General features: G+C 38.1%; 1 pseudogene; it reads left to right on the forward strand.

The window, feature by feature from the left end:
- The first annotated feature begins 932 nt into the window (after positions 1–932).
- Positions 933–6,303, forward strand: LOC134390270 (CWF19-like protein 2; annotated as a pseudogene).
- The last annotated feature ends 2,464 nt before the right edge of the window (positions 6,304–8,767 follow it).

An 8,767-nucleotide genomic window follows, 5' to 3' on the forward strand; every position in this document is an offset into this window, starting at 1 on the left:
TATTTCTATTACACAAGTAGGCATGGAGGAGATGATGAAGAGTTTGAATGTTATCTAAATGCAGGTGATAAGAAATCACTGATGTGTTTTAAGTTGAAAAGACATATGATGATTTGCTTTTTACTGTTAAAGGCTTACTGGAGATACTGGGTACAGACTGGACTGGAAGGAGGCAAGAGTTGAAGTGGAAAGGTCAGACAGGAGGTTACTGCAATTTTTAGAAATACTTTCACTTCTTTTAGGTATCTCAGACTTATAAGAATACGGAAATCATAATATCAGGTGATACCCAGGAAACTTTTGGTTATCATGAAGCTGACTGAAGTATCAAGATAGTACATTCTTGAATGATATATTTGTTTTCATAATACCAATTTCAAAAACTAGAAGTGCTTGATTCCTTTAATATGCTCCTGTAGTTATAATTTCCCTGAATTTATCTAAACACTTTAAAAAACTATTTGTATTTTTCTACAGTACTTGTATTAAAGCTGTGTAATTGGCACAAGAGATCCACTGAGAACCTGCAGCAACGCAACGGAGCAAACAATTGACAAAAACTGCAGAAAGGATCTCTGGGGAAATCGGCATATCTGAGACCTCTGCACATGTCTAGGTACAAAGAAGAATGGCAGGGGTACGAGTGTCAGCCACACGGCAGATGTCAACTTTGTACTTCGTGGCCAGCTGTGCAGAGGACCCCAGCAGCCTTTGCCACTGAGGACCCCAAAAGCCCATGTGATGGTTGCAGACTCCTCACCGCATTCACGGCATGTTCTTACTGTTCACCGATGTGGCTTCCAGCAGCCTGTTCCAGAGAGGACACTGGTGGCTTCCACCACTGAGGTGACAACAGCCATCACCATCGTAGACTCCCCAGCAGGAGGAGAGGCTGCTGTGTCTTCCCCAACAAGGAGCTACTTTCATGACACATGAAGACTGGCGTGTCGAGTCCCGAGCTAAACTGGAATTCCAGAAGCAGAATTGACCTTGCCCTAGTGGCCAATACAGGGGAGCTGGACATGGATGCTCCTGTGGGCCTCCCACAGGAGGCTTCTTTTACCTGCGAGATGGCCTAAGGCCTCGTTGTCTGACCTACCACCAGGGGGTCCATCACACAGGAAATTTGTTAACACTGTCAGATGTCCGTGTGGCTCTTGTCTGACCCATGTCGAATTTATGCCTGCCTGACCGTGCTCTGGTGCTGAGAGCACAACACTGTGTTCTTCCCATCATCCCAGGGATAATCTGGCCTGGGGCAGTCCCTAGTTTTTCAGACAAAAAGTACAAATTCAATAGACCACTGCAATAGGAACAAGTTCAGAGATTCTTGCTTACAGATTCTAGGCCAGGAGGGAATAATGAGTCTGGCTGGAGGTCAGTCCTCCAACCCTGGGTCACACTAGGTGGGAATGAGGAGCCAGACAGAGAGAGAGAGAGAGAGAGAAAAGCCCATGGCAACTAGCAAGTATATATAATGGATTGGGAGGTGAGTCACCTTAAGTTCATGAGCAAATGTCTCAATTGTCCTTGTAATGGGAGCGGTGGGAAAGCAAGAATCTCAGTAGGAAGAGAGGCCTCTAAATTCTTACCTCTGGCCACCAGCTTGAGCCGTTTGGGTGTGGGTAGAACTAGAAAATGCATTAGGGGTGACTGAGCCCTGTTTCTGGTATGAGAAAGATACACTTGTATTCAAAATGGATGAGGAGGCGACATGAAGTGATGAGAGCTCACGGTCACTGGGACCACCCCTCCCCTCAACCTTGTGCCCTGGAGCCACAGCCGCTCCACACATGCCTGCACTCCAGACCCAGCTACACCACCTACTCTGTGAGCACCTACACCTCAGTAACAGGTGCCACCACCACAGCAAGCTAGTGGTGCCAGGCATCAAATATCAGTGCCACTGCCACCAAGAGCATGCCCACAAATAGGACCTGCTGCCAAGAAGGATCCCCTTAACTGAGAGAGAGAAAGACATTGGGATGACCCCAGCAGCCTTTACCACTGAAGACCCCAGGAGCCCTCACTGCTGCTGTACACACTTGGAACCATGTCTGCGAGGGACCCCACCGTCTTTACTGACACTGACCTCAGCTGACAGAGCTGCGTGGATACTGTGCGCTCACTGGACCTGGAACTGTCCCATCCCACTGAGCCAGAGCCCTCCCGCCCACACATAGGTGAAAGTTTTCTCCACTGAAACCAGTCCATAAAGTCTGAAAGAGGTGACTGCTCCAGTAAATGTGCAGATACCAATACAAAAGAACAACAACACACACACACACACACACACACACATGCACGCACGCGCGCAAGAAAAAATAACACCACCAAGGAACACAACTGACCTAACTGACTCCTCCCCAAAGAAATAGAGATTGACAAATTGCCTGATAAAAAAATTTTAAATAATTGCTTTAAGGAAGCTCAAGTGAGCTATAAGAGAACACAGATAATAATCTCAATAATATACAAAAAAAAATCATGAACAAAACAAGATGTTCAATGAAGAGACCAAAATCATGAAGAACAACTAAAGGGAAACTCTAGAGCTGAAGAATGCAATGAATGAAATTGAAAAATGCAGCAAAGGTCTGTGTGTCTGTTTTTATGCCAGCACCATGCTATTTTGGTTACTATACCTTTGTAGTCTAATTTGAAGTCAGGAAGTGTAATGTCTCTGGTTTTGTTTAATTTAATTTAATTTTTTTTACTCAGGATTGCCTCCTCTATTTGGAGCATTTTGTTGTTCTATATGAATGTTAAGATTGTTTTTTCTATTTCTGTGAAGAATGTCACTGGTATTTGGATGAGAATTAAATTGAATCTGTAGATTGCTTTGGGTAGTATGGACATTTTCACAAAGTTAATCATTCTAATCCAAGAGCATAAATGTCTTTCCATATTTTGAGTCCTCTTTAATATCTTTCAGCAGTGATTTCTAGTTCTCCTTGTAGAGATCTTTCACCTCCTTGGCTAAATTGATTTTTAGGTATTTTACTTTTTTGGTCACTACTGTAAGTGGGCTAGCTTTCTTCATTTCTTTTTCTATTTCATTGTTAGTGTATAAAAGTGCTATCGATTTTTGTATATTGATTTTGTATCCTGCAACTTCACTGAATTTGTTTTTCAGCTCTAGGAATTTTTTAGTAGAGTCTTTAAGTTTTTCCATATATAGGATCATGTCATCTGCAAACAGGAAAAGTTTGACTTCGTATTTTCCAATCTGGATGCCCCTTATTTCTTTCTCTTGCATGATTATTCTGGTAATACTTCCAATTCTAAGATAAATAGGAGCGGTGAGAATATCCTATATGCTTAGTTACAAAGTGCTTTAAACTATTTTCTCATTTAATTTTAAGAACTACTCTATGAGGTAGGTTCTATTGTTATTGTCACTTTATAGATGACAAATCTGAGACACAGGAAGAATAAATAAAATATAACCCAATGTCACACAAACTAGTAATGCTAAACCACAATTTATATTCAGGATATCAGGCTCCAAAATTCATGCTCTTAATGACTACATTATCCTGCTGTATTAGTCTGCTCAGGCTGCCATAACAAAATATAGACTGGGTGGTTTAAACAACAGGCATTTGTTTTTTTCAATTCTTGAGGCTGCAAAGTACAACATCAAGGTTCTGGCTGATTTGATTTCTCATGCAGACTTGCCCTCTCTCTCTGCCATGTGAGGACATTTATCTGATATTTACAAAGGTTGAAAATTTATTTAAACACTATTTGTGTGATGCCTTTGTACACTCCTAATCCCACTAACTATTAGTTTGGTGTGTAAGGCTTCCTGCATGTCACCCACAGACAGATTCTTAGCCCATTTCATGATCCTCCTGTTGAACCATCTGAATCACAGCAGTTAGCCTGATTGCTCATTCGCTCTCAACTTATCATTATGGAAATCTTTTGTTTTATAGGTACGTAAAAATTTTTCAATTTTTCTTCCCTTTAAAGTTACTACTTTTTATATTTTTGTCCTGTAAGTAAAAGATAAGTGTTCTCATCATTTTTATTTTATAAATATTATCATTATCTAGCATTCTAGAGATAACGGTTCCTTTTAACTACTTAAAACTTAATTATTATCTAAGAACAGACCCGGATTGCCAGAGCTGAGGTGTTGTGCCAGGCTAAAGCCAATTTTGAAAAAGAAGAACGGCGTAAAGAACTTAAGCGACTCCGGGGTGAGGATACCTGGATGCTACCTGATGTGAATGAGCGAATTGAACAATTCTCACAGGAACATTCTGTGAAGAAAACAAAGAAAAAAGACAAGCATTCAAAGAAAGTAAAGAAAGAGAAGAAAAAGAGCAAGAAACAGAAATATGAAAAAAACAATGATTCATCTGATAGTTCATCAAGAAGCAAAGATGTGAGTACTCTTGATGTTGGTAGAAACTAAAGCTCTGTGCTGAAAGCTCTGAAGATGAGTGGGTTGAGGCTGTTCCATCCCATTACTCCTGGCAAGGGAAAGGCCTGGAAAGTGAAAGATGAAAAGTCTGAAAAAGAAGATGACAATCAAGTTATTCAGAGGGATGAGTGGATGACTGTTGATTTTATGTCTGTTAAAACTGTGTCGTCATCATCACTCAAAGCTGAAAAGGAAACTATAAGGAAAATAGAACAAGAGAAAACCCAAGCACTTGAACAGTCCAAACTGCTGGAAAGAGAATTGAATCCATTCTGGAAGGATGGTGGGGCAGGTCTTCCACCAGAAGACTGTAGTGTATCATCACTTACTAAAGTTTCAGTAGTAGAAGACGGTGGATTAAGTTGGCTAAGGAAATCTTATCAACGAATGAAGGAACAAGCTGAGAAACAAAATAGAAATTTTGAGGACTTTGTAGCTGAAAGATATGGGTCCAGAGGATGAGTCCATCCACATCCTGAGTGTTGATGAGAAGAACAAGTTGGGAGCCAAGATTATCAAGGCAGAGATGATGGGGAATATGGAATTAGCTGAACAACTTAAAGCTCAACTTGAAAAGGCAAATAAATTCAAAGAAACTGTGACACAGATATCATCAAAAAAAATCTGGGGTAGAGAATGAAGATCAGCAAGAAGTGATCCTTGTCAGAACAGATCAGTCTGGAAGAGTATGGCCTGTAAACACACCAGGAAAACCTCTGGAATCAAAAGGAGGAAGAAGGAAGAGACAGATGGTTTCAACCCATGAGGAAAAAGAAAGGATCAGATACTTTCATGATGATGATAATCTAAGCCTGAATGATTTAGTCAAAAACGAAAAGACGGGAACAGCAGAAAACCAAAACAAACTTTTTATGAGAATGGCATCTAAGTTTATGGGGAAAACAGATGGAGACTATTATACTCTGGATGACATGTTTGTCTCCAAGCAGCCGAGAGAGAATGTCTTGGTGACAAGGAAGAGAACCAGAGGAAAAAAGCTATTGCTGAGCATCAGAGTCTTGTTGCACAAATGGAAAAATATCTGTACTGTTTTGACAGCTCTCAATTTCCCAAGCACCTTATTGTTGCAATAGGTGTTAAGGTTTATGTATGTTTACCCAACTTCCGATCTCTTACCGAGGGGCACTGCCTGATAGTACCTTTGCAGCACCATAGAGCAGCTACCTTACTGGATGAAGACATCTGGGAGGAAATTCAGATGTTCAGAAAATCATTGGTAAACATGTTTGAAGTTAAGGGATTGGACTGCATCTTTTTAGAGACTAATATGAGCATGAAGAAACAGTATCACATGGTTTATGAATGCATTCCTCTTCCAAAGGAAGTGGGTGATATGGCTCCCATCTATTTTAAGAAAGCCATAATGGAATCTGATGAAGAGTGGTCTATGAACAAGAACTTAATTGATCTCTCCTCTAAAGATATCAGGAAGTCTGTACCCAGAGGCTTACCTTACTTCTCCATGGACTTTGGCCTTCAAGGAGGGTTTGCCCATGTTATTGAAGATCAACACAAATTCCCTCATTACTTTGGAAAGGAAATAATTGGTGGAATGCTGGATATAGAACCAAGACTTTGGAGGAAAGGAATCCGAGAAAGCTTTGAAGATCAGAGGAAGAAAGCACTGCAGTTTGCTCAGTGGTGGAAACCATATGACTTCACGAAAAGTAAAAAATGTTGAAGTGTACGTTTCATTTTTACTATCCTCTTCAGGTCCCATTCAATTTTATTTCCATTGCATCTGCATAAACAACTGACCCTTAGGTCACAGGTAAAGAGAGTCACAGCAGCAAACTCCTCTGGGTATCTGACAACCATGCATCATTGTTTTCCTCCCCACCTGTTCCTGTGGACTTCATTTTCGTGACCATGGAGTAAGGGCAGATATGTTGGATGAGCTGCTCACATTCCTGTTCTGTACTTACTTCCTGGTGTTCAAAACTCGACAGTTTATTTAGAGAAGCCTTTTCTGAAGGGATATCTAGGAAGCATAGCAAATCTTTTGTTCAGAGGGAAGTGGGTCTACTTCGAGGTTAAGTCTATTGCCTAGCTTCTTTTACAGTTTTTATAACAAGACTTGGTACATTCAGTACTAAGTAAGATTTCTTTCTATAGGATTTTATAGAAGAGATCTTAATTTTCTACCACTAGCATACAGTATAACTACCATACCTTTTGTTAAAGGAAAAATAATGTTTCAAAAGTATTAAAGGATTAAATGATAAAATAAAAAATAATAAATAAATAAATAAATAAACTTAATTATTATCTATATCATAATTTTTGATCAAGTTTTATGATGACTTTTTCTTTTAGAAATAAAAAATATTTTATTAAACATTGTTTAATTTAATTCATTAATTACAGGGAAATATTTGTTTTTTGACTAGAAATTTTTAAAATTATTTTATACATGATCATAAATTGTATTTATATTTCACAAACTTTTGAACTTTCTTGTTTTAAGTGAAATTTATATTTTGATAATTTTATTCTGCTTATTTCATATATAATCTTGACATGATTTTTAAACGGCATTATTAAGAATACAGAGGACTTATTTTTAAAACTGTTGCTGAAGCAATAAAACATACAGGACGCCTAAGTATTTTATATTTAACTATATATTTTTATGTGTACTTTAGTTTGTCCTCTTAATCGTCAACTTTTAATTTAGATACAAAAATTTATCACATTTGCAAAGTAAGCATAGTGGTCCAAATAAACTGTCACAAACTAGTCAACTAGTAAGAATTATTCAAATTTGTATTTGTATACCCTATGATTCTTTGCTTTCTCAGCTCATATAATTTATTTGCATTAAAACTGGTATCAAATAAAGGAATGGTATAAAGCAAACTCTGCCATCACCTTGCCACAAATGAGCCATTTTATTTAACTCAATACTTACAAATGTTTACGAATACAAAGTAAATAATAAATATAAATCTTTTTAAAGCTATGTTAGAAAAAGCATCAGATGGAAATTAAAAAACTAGCTAAACAGTTACATCATTAGTAGCTGAAGTTAAGATGCTTGACAAAATACGAGAATTGCTCATTTCATCATCCATAAGGAAATTGTCAGCCTTATATTCTGAACCAAAAAACAAATCAAATAAAATGATGCCACTTTAGGATGATATAAAATAAGATGCATTACATGCCAAATGATATAAAAGTGGCACTAATTCAGAAGTTTATTAAATCTTTTTCATTGCAGATCAATGAATCTTCAGACATCAATAAATTTTCTTAGTTAATAGTACAGCTAAAATCCCTTAGAGAAATAGACAAACATTGTGTATTTCGCTAAAAAAAAAAAAAAAAAATCAAAACAATCACCTGGGGATAGATTATTCAAAGTGGAAATGAATACTTGATATAAATTAAGTAATATGGAAACACTCCATAAATTTGCGTATTGACTGTATGTCTGTAATAACGAAAGGTGTGTAGGCTTTAAATCAAGTGTTAGTTCTGAAAAGTCCGAGATTTAATTAATACAATGTTTTATTCTCTCCTCCACAACATGCCTGGGAAGTTCAGGCTCCTCAGTCTCATTAAATGTAGGACATCACTGAGTCCAAACTTCAGTCAACAAAGCAAGTTAGATGTTAGAGCCTCTTCTAGCTACACGACCTATGACATTTATTTCTGAATTTCTGTAAGTGCACCTATATCAAGGAATTGGCATGAAGTACTGTTATATTCTACCTTCCTTGGTCTAAATCCCTTAGAATTCACCCCTGCACATGTTCCCCGGGTTTCTGTCAATATACATTAGCAAAATTTTGCAGTTATTTTCATGTCTAAGCTCTTTCCTCCAGAAACATAGTATGTATTTATCCCCTTGGAACATGCTGAGATTTGACATTAGTCCTGGGTCAAGAGGAAACAAGGAGTAATTATGATGGGTTTGAGGAAATTGAGTGTCCTCTTTTGAATTAGCCTGGGCTTTCACAGAAAAAGAGCTAATAGGAGATTTATATATCTCTATCTCTGTGTCTGTCTCTCTCTCTCTCTCTATCTCTAGAAAGAGTCTGAAATCTCTGGGTCAGGCAGGCAGACTGGAGATCCAGGGAGTAGCAGATATGCAGTTTAAATCCAAAAGCTGTCCGCTACACAATTCCCTCATGATCAGGGGAGATGAGTCTTTTGTTCTATTTTGTCCTTTAAATGATTTGATTAGATCAGCAACCTGCTTTATTCAAAGCCCACTGATTTAAATATAAATCTCATCCAAAACGACCTTTCAGGTAGACACACAAAACTAATCATGACACCTATCAAGACACTTGCCTGTTGTAG

Source organism: Cynocephalus volans, chromosome 11 (genome assembly GCF_027409185.1).
Source record: "Cynocephalus volans isolate mCynVol1 chromosome 11, mCynVol1.pri, whole genome shotgun sequence".
In the NCBI taxonomy this organism is placed as follows: Eukaryota; Metazoa; Chordata; class Mammalia; order Dermoptera; family Cynocephalidae; genus Cynocephalus; species Cynocephalus volans.